Consider the following 22,795-nt stretch of genomic DNA (forward strand, 5'->3'; position numbering starts at 1 on the left):
AGCCCCCCCTGATGAAGCTACAGCGTCGTGCTTTCATTATTTAATAATGATTTTGGGGAATATTGAGGTGCGGTCAATGAATTCACAAACCAATTTCTTTCTTCATATCAACGTTTCGGTAAATATATTACCTTCTTCAGGATACTGAAAAATTTGTAGAGTTTAATGTTAAGCTACATCATCATAACAATTATGATTCCCAATATAGTATAAGATAAGTAGTAATCACGGTAATGGTGAACTGTTCTAATTTTGCCAAATTTACGAAAATGAGTTATCATAGGAAATATTTCGAGTTTACCAGAGTCCGAAAAATTGTTTTTTTTTGGGGGGGGGGGGGAAATAGTCTCTATACAAATATTTAGATATACAGGGTGAACCAGTAAGTATTGTCCATAGGCCTACTATGTGAAGTACATCTAAAGTGGAGTTCAATGACGTATTGGCCAGCTTCATATTTTCCTCTGTTCTTGAGTGACGTACATTCCTTTTTTTCCTAAAATCATTACTTATTTCCAATAAAAATGTTATTACTCAGAAAGTTTTAGTCCGAATTCGATTCTGATGAAACGGTTAGAAAGACAGATAAATTTTCTAAAAATTGACACCATTTCGAAGCATAAGTTATTCTCCAAACAGCCTCAATCTTCCTCCGAATACTGGAAAAATAAAAGTAATAGAAATTTTTAAGAAAACTCATTAGGCCCTTACGTGATCATTATCAGACCTAGGTGCTGGCACTTTTTATAAACGTTTCCTTGTTTAAACGGCTTTCTAACGGTATATCATTTTCCAGTCTCGGACTAAAGCTTTCTGAGTAATAACATTTTTATTGGAAAAAAGTAATGGTTTTGGAAAAAGAATTTAAAGTGACTTCAGTCAAGTACAGTGGAAAATATGGAGTTGGCCAATACGTCATTGAACACCACTTTAGATGTACGAGTACTACACACAGTAGGCCTATGGACAATACTTACTGGTTCACCCTGTATATCTGTCATTGCGTTTGTGTGTTCTATAAAATACTTCAAAATAAAACTCACCGTAATATGAATCTTTTGACATTTTGATTCGATTCCATCAGGGAACCTATCTATAACTCAGCGATTAAAATTCTATGTCTTTGCGTCTATAACTCACCCTGGAGTACCATTTTACCCGATTAGATTCCCTTAATTTTTTTTTTAATTTATGCGATTTTGACGCATAAACGATTTTTTTTGAAAGCCTTGGGTACATTAATAGTGGTACACAATGTTTATTTTTAGAAAAATTGTCCAAGAAATTAGATTAATCACATCTCTGAGAGAGTGTGTGAGAGAAAGAGTAGGACTTAAATGTAAATAATTAAGGAACTTAAAGTGTTGCTAAAATTCCTAGTTCGAAAGAGAATCCACAACCGGAACTACCACTTTAGTTTTTCACGAAAATGGTAACAAAGATATTCTTTAAACCTGTGGTTGATAGAGTTACATATTAAGCACCATTTCTTTAAACTCTACATCCTATTCTAAAACATTATAAAGGAGCAATAAATTCCCAAAATTTCGAAGAAGATTTAAAATCTGAAAATAACTCTTTATAGAATGGAATTTTACTTTAAAGTGTACAGAAGTTAAGAACATCGAGAATTATGGTAAAAAGGTCGTCTTCACACCAAATTTGTTTGTTGCAGTACAAAGTTTAAGATTCTTCACGTAAATTACCAGCAATTCGACTGTTTACACAATATTTTTATAGATTTAATAATAAACTTAATTTACACTATAAAAATATTTCTTTCAAAATCATGTCAATTAACCACACTCTGAACATTAATAAAACAAAATTATGGTTTTTAGAAAGAGTTAAGCAAAATGATTAGTGCGCTGGATTTCCAGAGAGAGAGAGAGAGATCTCAATTTCAAATCCAACTGCTAATCTTTGGATGATTTTCTCTACCTAGAAGATCAGTATATGAAGATGAACAGTATTGTCTTGTAACGAGGCAGGTCGGCAGAACACTGGGGCAAAAAAAAAAATCTCTGGGGGCGCCAATGACCTCAGATATTGAGGCGGCTTAAATTAAATTAAATAAAATTATGGACAAAAACACATAAAATATCGTTTAAATAAAAAATAAAAAACAGAATCATTGAATCCCAGATAAGATTGTGATTGGTAATGAATGAAAGGTATCGCCCTAGTTCATTATTATAATTAGGTGACCCTTGACAATAAGAAGACAGAAGAGGTCAAAGGCGATTTTGATACAGATCCAAGAAGCGCCAGATAAAAGTAGATTAATTATATTTTTTCTACTTGTACAACTAGTATTTATTAAATTCAATGTATTTCAAATAACTTACGACAGTAAAATTATTGTTTAAACATTTAATAGAGTGATTTTTAAATTATCTGCAATATTACGTAATGAATTATTTATTATTTATTTGTAATTAATATTGTAGGAAAATCTACTTCAAATACATTATGACGACAATGATGGCGGATGAGTCATTAGAATTAATATTAAATGTAGCAGAAGAAACGGTGTACCGTTAGATTTACTAACCGTGCATTAACAATGCATGCAACTGTTTGCTTGACATTGCTGTTTAGCAAGAAATATGATCAGAATTTAAATTGTTAGTAGATTGCCACAAACATTCAATGGCCATTATAATTTGCAATGCTTTTTTTTTCCTTTCAGTTTGCTAAAGCAGTAATGAAGCAATGCTGGCTAGAATGTAAATTTCTTGCTCGATAATCTGGACTGAGGCGCCACGGTAGCCGAGCGGTTAGAAGCGAGACCTGCGAAGCTAATATGTGTTGTGTGGTACTGGGTTTGATTCCCATTCTCTAAGCCTTGGATTTTATTTAATGGTTAATAAAAGAAGTTTACAGTAAAGTATGTTTGCTAGTCGCCTCCGTCCACGACACCTAATTGGTAGTTGGACGTTAATCCCAGCCTGAAAAAATAGGCGATTTCTTTACTTTTTAATCTGGACTGACAGACAGGAAGGGAATGTAGAAGGGAAATATCTGGCCTGAACCCTAACACAATTCTCTCAATTCAATTTAAGTGATGGAACATTTTTCGCAGCCTGGAATTTTTACTAAAAGCCAGTTGACATATTTTAAATTATTATGCAGTGGTTCTGTTAAAGGATACGTGACATCACATCCTTCCCATAAAATGGTTTTTCTTCTTTTCCTGAACTCAAGTACACCGATGTAACTAGTGTAGTTGCCTTTACAAAAAAAAAAATCATTTGTGCTTTTCGAGAATATTTTTTGAGAATTCCTCAGAACTGAGGTTTACCTCAATTTCTTTTAATTTCAGCTTCCAACTGGATCCACCCCAGATACCGTCTTCTCTCAGTCCGTAACCGCAGAGGCTTTTTCGGACGTCATCTATCCACTTTTCTTTGGCTTTGCCCTTTCTCTTTCCTTTGGCTTCCCAGTTTAGGATTTTCAGTAGCCATTCATCCATCTTCCATTCTTTTTTTATGGCCAATCCTTCTAAGTTTCTTTTCCTCCACCTTCTTTAGCATATTGTTTCGAACGTTCATTTTCTTTCTCTTTGGAGAATACAACACAAAACTAACACCAAAAAGTGATCATACTGCAATTCTTTCGGTTCTTTCATTCCATTTACACTCAATTCAACTTCAGAAAATTACTGTGATGCCACGTGTGTATTTCGCCTAACGGATAATCCTTTCCCCGCTAATCTATAAGCCTGGTAATAGCCTACGTGGAACCCACTAAAGCTGTTGCCATGTATAATTAGTAATAATAACAATCAAAAGGGATTTAAATAATTTATTTGCTATTTATTGACTATAGGCAGTTTGTGAACCAATAGTCTTCCAATCCTATAGTAGACCATTTCTTTAGACTAGTTACTGAAGTTGGAATAGAACTAACTTAGACTCGTTTTATAGAAAGTTGTTGCCCTGCATTTGTGGCGGCGATATTGGTGGCAATGGCATACATATCTATATTTGTAAATAAAAACCACGATTCAGACTGTACACCTAAAACCCCGTAGGGGAAATTGGATTAGCCACTTCTTCAGGGTACTTGGCATCCCTGCGGGTATCCCAGCCTAACAACATGAATATGAGCAACATGTACTGGTAACACCCTAATACATTTACACAGTAAACATAGGGTCACCATCACCAACAGACCTACTTTTGCAATAGACAGACTAACAAAATTCTGCAGCAAATGGAAAATTAAAATTAACCACGACAAGACTAACGTTATACTCTTCCCCCAAACGTAGACCCACTTTTAACCGACAAATCAGATGTAATAACACTCTGATCCCGTGGTCTAACCACGTTTAGTACTTAGGGCTAACTTTAGGACAACAAACTGACTTTCACTACGCACGTTCAGGACAAAGTAAACGCAGGCAAACTGGCTATACGACTATTATTTCCTCTACTCTCACGTGACTCCAAAATGACTGTGACTAACAAAAACTCCTCCTCTACAAAGTAGTCATTAGGCCGATGTTGCTCTACGCCTGGCTCCGCCTGGAGCCTGGACTTGTAGTAGCAACATCAAGAAACTCCAGGACAGCACAGAACAAATTTCTGAGACTCGCAACAGACTCTCCAAGACGTACTAGAATTGACTCACTCCAAGGAGACTGCGTCCATTATCCCCCCGGTACACTCCTATATCCAGAATCGTCTGCTCAAACTCCTTTCCATCCTAGATTGCCATCCCAATCCACTAAGACGCAACCTAGCCTTCTACAGATCCTTCTTATAACATACAGACACAGAAGACTAAAACATATTCTACTCTAACTCTTTACACTAGCTGCAGGTTTTTCCTCTCCTTTTTTCCCTGTATTCCAATCCTCCTCACCTAACTTTTCTCTTACTTCACTTGGTTAAGAAGGTTGAAATGTTTTTATACATTTATACTTCTATATTTATTTTATGTACATATTTATTATAATAAATATTTCTTCTTCTTCTACACATAGGGCATAGTAATGTGTACAAGGTAGAAATTACAAATTATTAGCTCAGAACCGTTGTGCAGATTGTGGTCAGGATGAGGAGGAGACGGCCTCTCTCACTGGATCGAGTGATTGCGCTATGAAACGTTTGGCTGTTTTAGATCAAAGGAGATAGTAGCACGAAAAGAACTAGTAGGGAAAGTCCTCAACCTATTTAGCAGGGTAGGTTTCGTCTACTTTATCCAAAGGGAAGGGCACTATAAGCCTCTTTCAGTTGTGGTGCCCTAGGGCATAGGTCCCTACCCGTTAATCTAACATCTAATCTAATCTACACCTAAAAAGGAATGATTCGTCTCTTAGTTTTCCTAGACCATGATGTTTTTAAACATTAAAATGCAAATAAAACAAAAAGTAGAAATTGGAGACGAGAGAAAGAAGCTCCCTAGTGAGAAGCAAAGAGAAAGATAGAAAATACCCAGCAGAAAAATAAAGGGAAGTAGATCAGAACTGCGACTGGTAGGATCATCACCATTGTTAGCCGTGTGTGTGGTCAGGTTAATAAAAAAAGAAAACAACGGTAAAAACCACCAAAGTTTGAAACTTCAGAGAGAGAGAGAGAGGAAACCGGTTCTGTTCACTGATTAACCAGGTGGTTTATCGCAGAACCAACTACCAAATTGTGCACAGTATAACACTAATAACAATAATGCAGAAAATTAATTTTTAAAAAAAGGAGGGGGAGATAGCAATCTTTCGAAAATCAAAATAAACCATTTTTTTTATAGCACAGCTCTTTCTCTTTCTCGTTAGTTAACCGTAAAAAGCTCACTGGTCCACATGTCCAGATATGAGAATCGTGACCAGCTAGCTCTGCCTTATTGCGGCTCATTTTTGTTTCCCCTCCCCCCCCCCACTTCAGGAACATGATTTGAAAGAAACTCGTTAGCTAAAATGATTCCCCCAGTAACTCTGCCGTGAATTCGTGATCGTAAAATCCAGACTAGACGGTTGAATTTTAGTTTGTACATGGTCCTTCGTGTTTTGGTACTAGTATTCAACTGTTATTCAATACTAATTAGATTACTAATTTTTTTTTTTTTTTTTTTAAGATTTTTGCAAAAATAATTCCAGTATGCAGGCCTTACAGTTTTGTCTACGTTCAAATAAATATTTTTTAGCCACTATTATTGAATACGTGTAAAAGTCTTTTATTTGTAAAGGTGCACTTCCGGTGTAGTGACGTCATACTATTCGGTATTTCGGTAAGACAGTTCATAATCAAATAATACACAGTAACTAATGAACGTACATATTGTAAAGTACTTCTATTTTAATGTAAGGAGATAAAGATTATTGCCAATTACAGTCATAATTCTGTAAATGAATAATAATTCTATAATTATGACTAAAATTGACAAGTAATCTTTCTGCTCTTTTGGATTAGTGAGTAACCACAAAAGTTGAACAGTATTTTCTACAGTATTTTGATGTATTATAGTTATCCATCAATATACAATAATTTTTTTTGAGTGTGTTGTCAAGTATTCTAACACAGTAAGGAATGTGAAACAAATATAGAAATTAAAAATGTCCAGGGTTGGTCTTTTAAATTAGTGAGACACGCCCAAGCTTTTGATGAGGGTGCATCCTTATCACTTGCCTACAACATGGCCTCAAGAAGTTGCTAACTCTTTGTATGATTTCAGTCTATTCTAATCAGATATTCAATGGCCGAATATAATGTAAGTTAGTTTTTTCAGACTAACCTCACACTCATGGTTGTCGCCTTCATTTTTTGGACAAACGGTATCCTAGATTCAGTTCTGTCCGAGGATGCAAAAAACTTAAAATAAAATACTGGAATGGCCCCCAAAAATGAGCTCAAAATTACAATTAAATATTGACGTAGAAAAGAAGAAAAAGAAAAACAACAATGCACTTGCAAAAACCAAATTATTGATCTTCCTGACCAAATCTCATCCAATAATGGCAAGCAATTAGACGACCAATATTTGCCACCCAAAATAGTTAGACAAAGTAAAACATTGAAACTTAAAAAAAATCAATTTTAGGAAAATAATAATTATGTATTATAAGATAAGGGAGTATCTTAGTGATTAGCTAACTCGTGATTCCCTCGCTGTGATTCAGGGTTCGAAACCAGCAGCTAGGCCTAAGATTATCTCTTCTTATGAGCTTGTTACAGCTCACTGACCAGTCTGAAACTGGAGAACACAATCCGAAAGCAGGCTGTGCACCGAAAATAACTCCGGGCGCCCATATTTTCAGATGTTAACGCGTCTTACTCGTACACTTAAAAAAAAAAAATTATTATTGTTATGTATTAGGAATAATCTCAATTTTATACAGCTGTTATAAACTACGTTTCAGAATAAAATTTTATCGACAAAATAATAATTAATTCTTTAACTCTTATTAAAGAACTAGTGTGAGGTCGACTAGATCAATCTAAAAGGTCAAAAGATCCCGTATGTCTAAATACGGACAGACAGAACTACACTAACATACATACCTGATAAAGCATGTATGTTTTGTACGGCCATTATCCATAATAGTAAAGCTTTCTATCCTATTTCTGTTTTAAAAACTGAGAATATCTTCAAGATGGTTGTTACTCTGAAATTCATTAGAATACCAGTCTGAATGGGCATTACTATTTCTGGGGAGTACATTTATTTTAAAAAGCCTATTCTAATTTAAAAAAAAAAGACCCGTCTAATACAGCACCTTGGCAAACCTGAATCGAGCAAATTCGTTAATGACACAAATCCGATAAATCAAGAAAGCTGTGCACGGTTAGTATCATGGAATTATGTACTACCGCTTGCAAACAAGTGGACACTACCTGAAAGACAAATTCGTCACATTGGTTCACTCCTATACTAGTTAGGAAGACTAGATCCAGAAGAATTCTTCGGCAAGGTTAATGTCTAATTGTCAAGATAGAGATTGTATTAGTTTTGCAGTAAAAAGATTACTGTCATTTGTTTTTTTTAATCCAGAAAATATGAGAAACTAATTTAAACCAAACAAAATTATTTAACCAGTTAAGCGTGTTTGACGTGTATACGAGTACACGTCAAACCAAATCTCTATTACGGTGCGTTCAACGTTTATACTTGTGAAAAATATAAAATTGCCATTAACTATAAAAACTCGAAATTTTAATAAAATACAATAAGAATATTATTTGGTGGGTTGTTTCCTTTATCTTAACAAATAGAACTGCCAAGTATTTTATACGAAGAGGGTTGGTGGAAGTCAGCCAAATGATAAGTGGTTGGTACATGTTTGGTCTCCGCATTAGAGAGCTCTCAACCCTTGGGCAATGCACGTTTTTTACCTTAGATAGAGATTCAGACCTTAGTACGAGCATGATTTCATTTCGCACAGAATTCAAAGCTCTTTTCTTTCTTGTAAAAGCTCTTGCGTCCCTAGTTAACTGGGAGCAATGCATACGTGAAGAAGGTGCAAGATTTTTGAATGAGCACAGAATGCTCTGTAATCTCAAGCCCCCCAGAGATTGCAGAAAAAGTCGCTTGCAGTGACTATCTCCACATTAGAGATTGGGGAATTACGCACACAAATAGAAGCTCTCAACCCTTGTGCAATGCCGTTTTTACCTTAGATAGAGATTCAGACCTCTCAGTACGAGCATGATTTCATTTTGCACAGAATTCAAAGCTCTTTTCTTTTTTGTAAAAGCTCTTGCGTCCCTAGTTAACTGGGAGCAATGCATAAGCTCCCAGTTAATTTCTAATTTTCTTTTATTTTGAATGCAATACCAAAAAGAAAAAAAATAATTTATTTTGGGGTGTTCGACCTAAATAACTGTTTAAGGGCCAAAGTAGCCTCGATTGATAGTAACTGACTTGTTTCCCCATCGCTCAAATCCATAAAAATTCTATCAAAAACCATAAATTTGGTGCGTTAATAATACTTCCGCTTGTAGCACTTTTAGGATGAATCGTTCTACTTAACATTACTTATTTAATTAGGATAATTTTGATTTCATCCTAGGAAATTAATCTCAAATATTCCTATATTTTGACCTATATCCAAATAAATACGGCCATTATTACTGTAACAGGAAGTCGTTTGAATGTTCCCGCCAAATTTATTTCTTATTTTGTTAGTTCGCAATACGGAAGTAGAGAAAGAAGAAAAACCGGATGTAGTAGACAATATAATGTAGAAAAGTCGTACAACTACGTAAATCACAGCAACAATAACGGTTTAATTCACAATAATTATACAATAAGAAGGCTTCCCACGGCTTTATTAACTTTAAACAAAGAAGCGCACGGAAGATAGAGATGGCAATGAAAACATTGTTGCACATTTCAAGGGAGTGAAAATTAAACACCGGATACAAATTACTTAAATACTTGGACCGTACGATCGCCCATTCTCTCTCTCTTTTTAAATATATATAAAATTATACATATATAATTTTATTTTAATCAAAATATGTACCGTTTTTGTAATTATTTTTTGAATTTATGAACAAATATGTATACTGTAAATTTTCTCAACTATTACTGCATACATGAAGTTTACAATATAAAAAATAGGTTTATGTTATTAAACCGTTACATAATATCTGAGACATGAAGCTGCATTAAAATGCTCTAAAAGATTGGTAACATTAAATAAATATGGCGGCCTAGAAGCTGCTGACGGGCTTTTAAAGTATATTTAATAATGCATAGCTAATTATGCAAGTGGTATTGATGTTAGTAAGATTACTAAGTTTATTATTAAGGCTACCATTTATGTATAATGTAAAACATAATAATTAGAAGTGGATTGTAATTTTTTATTTTTTACTTTTATTGGAATTTACAACTGGAGGCGCAATTGTCCTGCAAGAAGTCAAACAGATAACCGCACAAATGACGAGTTGATTTACCACAAATATTGGACAAAAACAACGAGGAAATCACGAGGAGATCGCCTTCTCAGTCAACAATTGGAATTTTCGGCGAAGAGTTAAAGATAAATGCTAGCCAATGAGAGAGTTGGGATGCTGCAGAAGGCGGAGATTAGGTTTTGAATGATGGTTTTTGGTTTATTTCGACCGTTGTTGATGGATGAATTTTGGGGAATATCGAGGTGCGGTCATCAATAAAAACAACTATTGTTGAACATAACAGTTATCATAAAAGTTATGATGATAAAAGCCTACATTAAACTTCACAAACTTTTGTATAATATCCTGAAGAAGGTAGTAAAAATTACCGAAACGTTGGTATAAAGCAAAAAAGTTGTATTTATTGATGACCGCACCTCGATATTCACCAAAAATCATTCATTAGGTTTTGGATTTTATTTTTTGCAGTAATTGAAAAGTAGCCATCCCCCCTAGAAACTAAATTCTCACTTGACTTAGCCTGCACTGGAAAATTAGCTCAAAAGACGACGTTCATAAATACTGACTGATATTTTCTGCATGTGATGATAGAAGAAACAATTAGTAGGCGAATTACTACAGACTGCCAAACTGAGACTCTCGGAAGAACTCTCGTCGAATGGGGAGGTCTTTAATAAAATAGAAAGATGAAGGAAAACTGGCAACTAGATCTCCCTTTGTCTTAAATCTGGGAAAAGTGCAAGCTGGTGCGAAATAGGAAACACTAGGAAGATAGACAAATAGGTATGCTCCAAGGAAGCTAATGTGTAGTATGCCTATTTTTTTGCAGGCGGGCTTTACGTCGAACTACCGATTGGATATCGAAGCTTATGTATATTTCGTCAATAATTTGAAAAACAACAATTACAAAGCAATTTTAGGGCATTTAACGTGAGAACCTTTGAAGCAAAGGTAACTATTATAATTGTATAGTTAATTCTGATTCAAGTAGTTTAATCACATGTTCTGTAATAAATTAACGTCACGGTTGCCTTGGTAATTCACTTGAGCGGCCCAAAGGGCTTCACAATAGAGAGGATATAGGGCTACCCTACGTCAAAATGTGCCCTTCAAATAATACAATCACCAATCAAAAAAAAAAAATCACTTTCTTCAAAACTAACTTAGCAAATAAATGCGAGGTATTTTTGGTATAATAATAAATAGAGAATTGGGATGTATTATACGGTTTGAGAACTGTTAGATGGAGGCGACTAGTGGCCTAGAATTGGGGACGACCTATTGAAAGGGAAGGTATCTGTTGTCCAGGTAGTGAATGTGTTCTACTAGCAGAAAATAGGATGGGTGTTAGTTGGTTTGGAAAGTGGTGGACAGGGGATGATCGTCTATTGTAGTAATGGAAGGGTGCAGTAGGACAAGAAAAGGGAAAGATGTTTACAGAAGGGCAGCTGACCTGACAGTTGCAACGCATTCTTTATTTTAGGGGCGTGGTTGTGGTCTGAAAACTTTATAAATTCTACTAAATTCCTAACTAATTTACATTCTTTCTCAACATGTTATTTATTATTATAATTTTTCTGTAGACAAAACAATAATAATTCAAAATCACTTATTTTTTTTCTTATGGTACACGCCATTTTGTTTTTCATGTGGGATATAACGTCCAATTAGGTGCCGCGGCCGGAGGCAGAAGCATTTACAATTAATATTTCAACTAAAGTCTACATTGAGGATCTTCTTCTTTCAGATCCACGCTTACGCTTCACAGCCACTACGCCAACAACACCTGCCTCATATCGTCTTATAGTCTTAATCAATGACTGCGTAAGCATTCGAACTGTGGATCTCCCACTTACAAAACCACGCTCTTTACTTCTAGGCCAACACCCTGGCAAGATATTCTTACCATAATCATAGGTCAAGAAGTCTTGCATACGGGGTACATTAACATTTATTTACATTTATTTGATGATGAAACAAATTTATCCTGATTCTCCCAAAACCATTACATTACATTTTTTTGCAGTCAGAGGGCCTCCCAAAACGTGTATTTCTGGTGGAAAATTAATATTGAAAACCGATCATGAATAAGATAAAATTGTAACTTTGATCTTAAATATCTCGATAAATATTAGGGATATTGAAACGGGGTGAACGTCATTTTTCACAATGTTTTATGTAGTTTTCATAATTATTGTCAAAACCAGTGGTCCTTATGACACCCCGATCAGTTTTTTGGCCTTAACTCCGCCAAAAATGAAGATACAGCAACGGGGGGGGGGGTGGAAAATTTGAAAACTAGACCAAAAAAAACATATAGTTTATTTAATGGGTTTTTCCGGATTTCTGCTTTCCTAAAAAGTTATTAGCGATTGGTGCGTTTTAAATGGATCACCCTGTAGATATGGCGTGAACCAGGTACAATGTTCAAGGTATTAACTGATCACTTTCACTTGTTACTACCATTATACAGGATGAAGAAAATCATTTTGAAAAAGCGCTAATAGTTGAAAAATCTATTAAATGAAGACGTACTTTCCGTTAATAAATTTTCTTCAAAATTAGATAAATTTACTTCCAATTGGCAATCTCAAAGGCTCGTATGGCGGCGGGTTCGGTTTTGAACATTTGTTTGAAATCTAGGCTCTCCTCCTGGGCCTCTAAGAAGAGACTTAATGAAGCTTTAATCTCTAGCGTGCTGCTTTATGGAGTTCAAATATGGGGTCTCCGATATATTAATGAAATAGAAAAAGAATCGCTATATTTGTACAAGCGGCATTTTCAACTTACAAAAAGTACCCCGAATTATATGATTCGTTCGGAAACGGGACAACTACATATAACTTACAGAATCTTGAAGCTAAGTCTAAATTGGTTGTTGAATATTTTGGAAATGAGCGATCAAAGATTACCCAGAATATGTTACCGGAAGTTATTGAGTATTTCGTTGTTTAGCTCAGACTCGCGATTCAACTGGGCAGCGCAGTTAAAAGATCTCCTGCAACCAATTAACCGATCTGGTATAGTATACATTGAAGATGCCTTTAATTTAAAAAAGAAAATCCCAGAAATTTTAAAGTTGTACCGAGAGTATTTAACTAATTTGGATAATACAAGTATTCAACAGTCTAGGTATAATAGCTTCTATGTAAATGTTTTTAACCCCTCAAGTGAAACACAGTTGTACCTAACTTACCAAATGCCGTTTAATTATAGCAAATTATTATTCCAACTTAGGACAAGTGGAAAATACTCGATAAAGTTAACCCATGATAGATTAATAAGCAAAATAGATCCTCAGTTGGATTGTGGGTTATGTGGGTTACAAAAGAAAGAGGACCTGGTGCATATTCTTGTTGAATGCCCATTTTACAAACCCATTAGAGAGTATTATTACTATTCTGATAACGTAGGGGAACATATTGAAAAATTGTTGAACCCAGACACTGTTGATTCAGCTCAGGTTTTGTATAAATATGTGACATCCATTTTGAAATTAAGGCATTTTCTTTCAATATAAATATGAATGGTTGTATAAAAACTTATATGTAACTTTGGTCTGCATAGGATAATTCATTTATTAATTCTGTAATTATTAATTCTGTATTTGTAATTTTTGATTTTTGGTTTGTTTATAATTGTCTGCGATTAATCTGTATCTTAACACCACCATGCTCCTTTGTATGGGGACTACCCCAATAACAAATAAAATAAATTGAAATTGAAATTGAAAATTTACTTCCAATTATAACACATTAACTAATAAAACCAAGTAACACGAAAACTAAGACGAAATTCCTCCAAGGTAAAAGAAATCGTTGCAACATTTTAGGAAATGATATTAAAAAAAAGTGGGAGGTAAACAAACAAACAAACTTCTGTAAAGGTGTCATAGTTGTCGGATATCCATCGCTAAGTGTCTGTCAAGAGACTTGGCGTTTGACCAAATTTTGCATTCTTGTTTTAGAAGTACGTAATTTGTATTCATTTAAAGATAGAATAAGGAGAAAAATAAATAAACACTTTTAAAAAAAAGCAGTATCAAGAAGGCATGGACCCCCAGCTAGTAAGGTATAAAATTCCTTCAGCATAGTGGGGAATTTTTCATCATCCCCTCTCCAAACAACAAAATAAAAATCTTTTAAGGAAATAAAATAAAATAAATATTTATAAGCTCTATAAGAAGTGACAAATGGAAAAATATTTCAACTACCTGGTCGTGTGTACATATGTGCGTATACACGTATGTATTATACATTATGCGAAATATTTTGTACATACAACGTGTTTGCATACTTCACTTAAAAGATTTAATCTGTTCCCACATTTCCTTTATATACAGACAAAGTATACATACATACAAACCTCACAATCACAGGTAATAATCTTTAAAGTATAGGATTTGGCAGCAATATTCTATTCTCTTTTTAAGACATATATATTTTAAGAGATCAAGTTACATAATGCTAAAAAGGTATAGTAACTTTTTTTTTTGGTAGTTAAGGTACCAAAGAGGTTATTTATACAAAAGATGATGGAAGAATTCTTCACTTATTGTGTTGGAAAATATAAAGATGGTCAGATGAATAGCGACTACAAAGTAGAACTGCATTCCATTCCGCTACTTGAAATACTTTGGGAGCTACCTGGAAACCGAGCGCTTACGGCGAACTCCATTTACCTGCCACAGGGTTCATCAAACATAAACTAATGAAAGACTAGTCCTCTTAAATTTATATGTCCAGAACGTCTTTCCTACATCTTGAGAAGAGACAGGCTAGGAATCAACGCGAGGTGGGAAGTAGTTAACTATTTGCTTGCCCTAGTTTTCCTCTAGATTTCAATTAGTTGATGGTGTGGCTTGATATTAGTGGTAAAAGATGCTTTTTGGGTCTAGCGAGGTGCTCTCCACAGAAAGGAGGTCCACAGACAAGTTGGAACAGCTGAGGAAATGCATTAGTAGGGAAGAACTGGTGGACTGTTGCTAGAGAGGCGTCTTCCCATCTACCTGCAGCCCTTGTCAACATTGGCTCTGACAAGACTATGTTCACAGAACACATAGTGTTCTACCATAAGTGAGGCCCCCCAACTTCTGTAAAGGCTGTGACTAGAGGAAAGGGACAGCATTTAGAGTCCAGAGGGAAGAATCCGCATAAATGGTTGGTGAGGATACTCAGGACCTAGTAGTTAGACAAGATAGACTTATGCTAAAGATGTACTTTACAGGAAAAAGACAATAAATACTTCACTGAAACCCCCTTTTCACTAAACTTATGGGAATAAGTTTTAAATATAAGGGCCGGAATGCACTCGCACATGAGTAAGTTGTGTATGAAGGAAATTTTAAAGACAATGGGTTGGTAACATTGCTTTAATGATGTTGGACATGCAGTGATGAAAACAACCAGAACGGAATACCGAATTCGAACTTCCTTCAACTTCTAATTTTCGAGATATTCTATTCGTACACATACACACAGAGACTAAGCGTTCAAGTATTTTATCAGGATAAAGGGAGCTCAATTTCGAAACTTGAAAGCGATTCCCAACTTTCTTATAGGAGAGAGATGACAGTAATAATTTTAGGAGCTTCTTACAGTTTACTGTCCGGTGATGGACAGTGTTGTCTGTAACAGAGAACAGGGCCCTGAAAAAAGTTCCGGGCGCCAATAACCTTAGATGTTGACGCGCCTTAAATCATTAAATAATAATAATAATAATAATTTTCGCTAAATAACTCAGATAGACAATTAATTGCTTTCTTTAATCAAAAAAAAGAAAGGCTAAGAATTTAATAAATTACAAAGATAAATAAAATGTTTACAAACAAAACATACGTGCCTATATGTAATAATGTATTAAAGTTTTTCTTCATTTAATTACTCTAGGCAGAGAGATGGAAGACCAAGAAGACAAGGTGAACAGGTGACTAAAGAATGTAACCGTCCTTGTAGGTTACATCCACTGCCTCCTATAATTGAACACTTCTCGCTATTACACTCCCTAAATTGTACTCCATCTAAGTGTATACCAAGAATCGCCGACTTGATTACTTTAATGATGAATTAAAGGCGGTAAAAAAACAAGAGTAGCTGACAATAATCACTGCTTCTCCCACTTAAGATATTTTTCATAGATCTATCAGGCGTAAGTTACACTTCAAAGGGTGTTTTTTTAAAAAATAAAATATTGATGGAAGTTATTAAATTGATGGTGCAAATAATTAGCAGATACCGTTTTTTAAGGTTATGTAGTAAATTAGGTATTTATTAAAAATTAATATTGTAAAAATCAGAAATAGAATTAGGAATTAGTATTTCAAACTGTACTCAGCATTTAAAGAGTAAATTAACTTTTCTACCGTTAAGTGCAGGAAGACGGCAAATAGAGCTCCACCTAGACCGATTTGTGGTTTCAGCATGGACAGAAAACAGGACAAACTTGTTGTTATGCAAAGATCTGTTTGGAAGAGATTTGAACGCTTGCTTTCTTTAGGTTTCTGGAACTATCCATTCGGATGTCCGTGCCAACCTAGTACTCGCCATGAATGCTATTACGAGATACGAATTTTAGGTTTGGATTAAAATTATATAAGGAAAAACTTCTTGATTATATGGGGCTAACTCCTCTTGCATTCGATGTACAGCGTCGAAACCCCCCATAAGGCACATCTACATAAAATTCCGAATCGAATGACACCTCATTCATGAAAATCGGTTCACGCGTTTAGGCGCTAAGTTGTTTACAAAAAAAGGTAAACAACAAGAAGAACAAGAACATTTTCTGTAAATGCCGATTTTTTCCAAGTATTTGCTAACTTTTTTCTCGAAAACTATTAGATCTGGGTTGTTGCAAAAAAATTTCAGTTACAAAGGAGGATTTGCCCTACATTATAAAGAAAATTTGGGAATTTTATCTTTTATAGAAAAAGAGAAAAAAATGGTCAAAGTTGGGTGTTTTTCAGCGTGCACTTTTTGACAATCAACCCTTATACAACTGTCCTACCGGATTAATATTATTCCATATTAAATATTATTTAATTATTAAATAAATATTTAATTTAATTAGCGCAAATATTAAATCAAAATGGCACTTTGACAGGACTGCAACACCAAAATACTATTATCGAATAATAAAAAAAAAAAAAAATACTAGGAAATTGATTCATTAAATCAGCACTTTTCATTGGTCGTTTTTGTCGCACCCATTACTGTTCGGGTCCAATAGGAGTATCTACACTGGATATAAATGCGAAATTGCCACAATTTTTTAGCATTACAGACTGCACAATCCACTGACAGCCGGACGCAAAATAAAAACCAAGTTTGGGGGAAGAAAACACTTTTGTGGTTCTTTGGATAACTCAAAATGAATATTTCCAGTAAAAATCAAAAAATTAAAATTATAATAACAATCAGGGAAGGGATTAGCTATGTGGTTAGTGAACTGGACTCCCACGCGGAGGTCCCGGGTTCGAATCCCCAGCTGCTGACCCTTAGATTTACTCTTCCTAGGAGCTTCTTACAGACAACACTGTCCGGTGATGGACAGTGTTGTCTGTAACGAGAGAACACTGTCCGGAGGTCGGCAGTGCACTGAAAAAAGCTCCGGGCGCCAATAACCTTATATGTTGACGCGCCTTAAATCATTAAAAAAAAATAATAATAATAACGATCTTTCATGTAAACCATAAATCTACTAAATTTGGGACTGCAGCAATTCTACAATAACCACAAACCCTAAAAATAGAAGTGATCATAGTTTTGTGTTTCCTTTCAACCCAGGTAGGTAGGTGCCTAAAGTATTGTATTGTTTCCCACTTTTCTTGGCACCAATACACATCCGGGGCAGATCAGCAGTGTCCTTTTTGTATATTTTTATTTACTTTTCCAGAGTTTACTTTAAAAGTTTTGTGCCTTTCCAGGAAGTGTTCTTACTTTCAAACATCGGTATCTTATGGGCAAAACTTTATAGTCAAAACAAGCACATTTTTTGTGCATCACAAAACAACAAATTTCCCGGCGATTTTCTTTATAGAGTTATGCAACCTGTTAACGCGCATGCATGCTTTCTCAAACTTCTAAAACGCATTCATTTCTAAATGAGAGATGCTGCAAAAAATGTACAATCAATCCCTATTGATTCTAACAGAAACAGTGAATCGGCTGACCCCTGGTGTCACTGTCTGAAAACAATAAGCCTACTGAGAATGACGGACAGTGGACAATATCGGTATTTGCTTGACCGAAGCAATCATGGGACCAAGAGTAGTAATTCTAAAAATTGGTCGTTTCAGCAAGAGGCAGCTTTACGATCAGCTTGTAAACATTCGGCTTAGTTATAATAAGCCATTAAGTTAGCTTAAAGCGGTACTTAAAATACCTTTTTAAAGGTCGAGGTGAAAGGGAGAGCTTGCACTTTCGTGAAATTTCACTTTTAAAATTGCTATGCTGACCATTGGCTAAAACAGGAAACGTTTAGTTCCTTTTGTGCCCGCTAGGGATGAGCTAAGAAAAACCAGAATAATTTTAAGGGAAATATTTTTAATTTTTCATACGAGAAAAACGCATAAAATTGCAGTAGTAAAAAATAATAGAAAACTATTCAGTGAAATCTCACATTAGGTAGAAAAGATTGCAATAGATTTGCCTAATGAGCGCTATTTTACGAATATTAATTTTTCTTCTTGAAGAGCTATTGAGACCAATAAATCAGAAACTGCTAGAAAACCAATAATTTTATTCAGAAGAGAGAAATAGAGGCTACTTCTTGTTTGTAGGGATAATAAATGAGCTTCAGCACATCTAGAAACTCTTTGAAATGAGATCATTTGGAAACAAAACTTAATTGGGGAATGGTGTAGGATGAAATTGATTGTAATCAAACGGACTGCTAGGAGAAAATTGAGGAATGATTCTTAAGCTTGAATTCTACAATAAATACAATCGAATTTCTGTTCGATTATTACCAGATTCATTTAAAGAAGCGATGGAGTTTGGAGCGCTCATGGGACAGAAAACTTCCAACGAGCACATTGATGAAGAATGTAGGAAGGAAACTAAATCTAAGGGTTTGAATCAAGGATTCCAAAAGCCTGAAATCTAAATATTAGTGCCTTGTCAGGCCTAAACTCGGGAGAATGCTTCCATTATTTGGAATCTGTACACGGTAGACAAAACAACCATTAAAGACAAAATAAAGTCCACAAATATTCCAAGGCAGTACTAAATCAATGAGAAGAATTTGAATCCCCTTGAGGACTAGCAACTAAGAATATGATCTGCGGTTTGGTTTTTCAAGATTCTAAATGAAGAGGTAGATTGTACTGAAATCTAACTCGAGATTCAGATGAATCGGAATGAACATTCATTTCTCCAGCGCTAGTACAGTGATTGCAAAAAAACAAATTTGGTAGACAGGTGCTGTAGAAGCTGGAAGGATTCAGTGGTTGAAGGGCAGGACATGTTGCATGAGATTAGAAGATCAGTATTTTAATAAAAAAAAAGGCAAAAATAAAACATAATTATTTGTGACAGTACAGTTTTTCTCTTTCATGTACGACATCTGTCTTTACGACTTCAACTATATCGGCTTTGTAGCTGTTAGTAGATATAAATAAATATAAATAACTATTTCACCCAGTATCATACCTGGGACTGTACAGGAAACTATCAGAAGAACAAAATCCGACATCGGCAGATTGTGCTATCTTGCCGCTATGATTTCTGTTATTGTTACCGATTAAAATCAATAATAGAGCCTATAAAGGGGAAATAAGAATAAAAATGGGGCCTACAGTTTCCAAGAAATGGGAAGCTGTCTGTCTAAACTGTGGCCCCCAGATGTTCCCATTGTCATGACCAACACTCTACTTGCAGCATTCTTTCAGCATATTATTGTACGCTTCAAGATGTCTCTCCCTTCTAAACATTATTGAACGTTTCCTTGTTATTATACAACAGGAATGCCGTTACAGCTTTTTACTTCATTTTTTTTGTTATTATTATGCGAACTTTTTTTACTATTTTTAATCGTCAACGTTGTAGTAAAAATGGTTAAAACCTGGAAAATTGAATTTCCATTGAATGTCACAGAATAGGTTTTGTAGAATAAAAGAGATACTATTATATTTAAAAAAAAAAAAAAATGCTTCTAATAGTTTTCGGAGTATTATACGAGGAAGACTTATTTATAAAATAAAAATCTTCTACATAACAAAATAAAACTTTTTTCAAATCTGAATTTTAAAATATATTTCATTCATTCCTTGCTAAAAAATGGCCCACAACGAATTTGCTTAGAATATTATTCTAGTAAAAGTTACAGTTCTACCAGTACTATGCACTATATACTAAACTACATACAACAGAAGTGTGCAGAAAATGTTAAGAACCATTTTCAAAAAATAAAAAATCCAAAAAAAATATAAACCTAACCATTAAAATGGTACTTTTACTTTTAGATTTTTCTTATAGGTAAATACCTTTAGCTGGGAGTTGTAACAACAATGCACAAACAGTAAAATTAATACAGTAATAAAATAAAGGAAATGAAACTATTCTTTATGAAATAACAAAGTGGAAAACTAAAACATAACTCCTTGACATACATAAGTGGAAAATAACTTAATTAGTTAGACATAATTTACTCAGCAGTTATCACTCTAAGAGCAAAGAGCTTCTGAGCTTCAGAGCTTGGTACTGATAAAACTGTAAATTTCATTAATCTGATTCACACTATTTATATCTAACAACTTGAGAAACTTATCATTTAAAGAATCATTTGAAGACGGATTTGAAGAAAATGACTTCTAATGAGTAAAAGTGAGGTACATTCAAAAAGGAAATGAACAACTGAATCAGGAGAAAAAGAGTTACAAAAGATTGTTTTCATCAAATTCATAACAGGTGTCATTAATATAGAACCTTGCCTTGGACAAATTGTACAGCCTTAATTGCACTACCACTCTCACTTTTTTAATATTGACTTTCCAATCCTGATATGACTATGGTAATCCGAGTGTTGCTAAAGATCTGTATAAACAGTTGTATCTGGAGTTCAGAATGAAATCAATATCCTCACTGACACTTACATTATAATGAAATGGTATTTAAAAGATAAACACATTCTTCTCCCTATAAGTGCCTATTTCATAATTTCATAAATAGAAAATCATGTGAAGAGGATTTTTAATAGCTAAGTTACAAGGGGATTCCACTAAACGAAATATATAGGTACAGGATGAAATAGTATGAAGTACTATAGGAGAAGTGGCCCTTAATTGCGACAACTTTGACGAATACTCACTCCATAAAGAACAAGGGCGAGTTTCATAAATATTTTTTTAAAGCTATTCTAGTTAAAACAAAATGAGAGCGATTCACGAGAGCTCTAAACACATCTAAAACGATAGATCATAATTTGAAAAATAACCTCTATAATAAATACTTCCTTTTGTTAGGTTAAAGTAATGTGGATAGAATATTCTGCATACACTTAGTGAATATTGTAAAGGAAATGCAAAGAATGTTGAACGTTTAATAATAGCTATGGAATATTTACTAACTGTTGCAATTAAAACACTTGAATCTGAAAAGATGACGTCAATCGACCAAGCTTCATGCAGTTTTACATGAAATATTACCCTTCATAAAAAGACTTTCTGAAGTGCATTAAACTAAACCGATTAATGCATTTAACACTTGCATGAAATAATCTTAATTATTTAAGGTTTAAAAAAAACAAAACTTAAAAGTCCAATACAAATAAATCCAAACAAATGGAAAATTAAAGAGGCATTTAAAAGGGTATTTAATACCTTTTACAGATACATTAAGCTTTACTTTCACTAAAACCCTTAAAAATTAGAACCATCGATAAACCAAATAAAATTATCACTTCCTCTAAAGAGGGGTAGAAAAAATGTAAAAATCGAATAAAAGAACAAAAATCAAAACCTTCAAGTATCATAACATAAAACACAAAAATGTTGTAAAAATCAACTTTCTTACCTTATACTTAAAATCAGGAAGGTTGGCAAACTGGAACTTTTTGGCACAAAACACTAAATAAAAACCCTGCGCCATACCTGAAATTCAAAAAGATTTTATTGCTCTTAATGATTTCAATAATGATTTTTAAAGATAAATTATAAGTAACCGTCTTGCATTTTTATTACTTTAAAGCTAATTTGTTCATAATCTTCAAAGTTTGGTTCATTAATAGCTTCGCAGATTATAAACGAGGATGTCAGTCAGCAAATTAAAGTCAAGTTCTGTATTTGGATGAAAATCGGATCGAGTTACATGAAAGCAAAACTTAAACAAAAGCTTTTCAGATTCAAGTTATTCCACAAATTATAATTTACTTCTATAATAAAACGGATATTTTCATTTGTGACTTAACGAAGGAAAAATTTAATACTCTTAATATAATAATTCAATAAATTAATTCTACTGTTGTCTTCATACGCTAAGTAAAAAGATGACGTCACCATTGAAATATTACTTCCAGTAAAATTCTTTTTTCTGCAGTGTAATCCATTAAAAATTAAATTAACATTTAGCCCTGTTAGAGTAATAAAGGAAATAAAATGAAGAAATAATTTTTTTTCTTGCAGATTAATTATTAAATAATTAAGAATATTAAGTTAAAATCTATTAAATTCCCAAGTCACCATTTTAGAGTCAAAAAGCCAGTAGCTATATTTGTTTTACATTTTGGAAAAACATGGAAAATAAAACATAATAAATCTTATATCATTTTAAAGCTTATGACTCGCTTTAATGAACGGCAATGATCATTATTCTACATTTGTTTAATTTATTTCAAAAATAATAAATTAAAAATTACCATTTTATTAAGAAAGTCGAAGATACACGTCACGGAATGAACTAGATATGCAGTGGGGGCAACAGACTAGTTAGCCCATA

General features: G+C 34.0%; 1 long non-coding RNA gene across 1 annotated transcript; it reads right to left on the bottom strand.

Annotated features, from left to right (window-relative positions):
• Nucleotides 1–7,525: 7,525 nt before the first annotated feature.
• Nucleotides 7,526–22,773, bottom strand: LOC141454220 (uncharacterized). The gene is made up of 3 exons (XR_012458584.1): nt 22,716–22,773; nt 21,875–21,951; nt 7,526–7,606 (listed from the first exon to the last, which is right to left on the bottom strand). It is a non-coding gene; the product is annotated as an uncharacterized lncRNA (long non-coding RNA).
• Between the last annotated feature and the right edge of the window lie 22 nt (nt 22,774–22,795).

This window comes from Rhodnius prolixus, unplaced genomic scaffold, assembly GCF_049639745.1.
Source record: "Rhodnius prolixus isolate KJV_2025 unplaced genomic scaffold, Rpr scaffold_9, whole genome shotgun sequence".
In the NCBI taxonomy this organism is placed as follows: Eukaryota; Metazoa; Arthropoda; class Insecta; order Hemiptera; family Reduviidae; genus Rhodnius; species Rhodnius prolixus.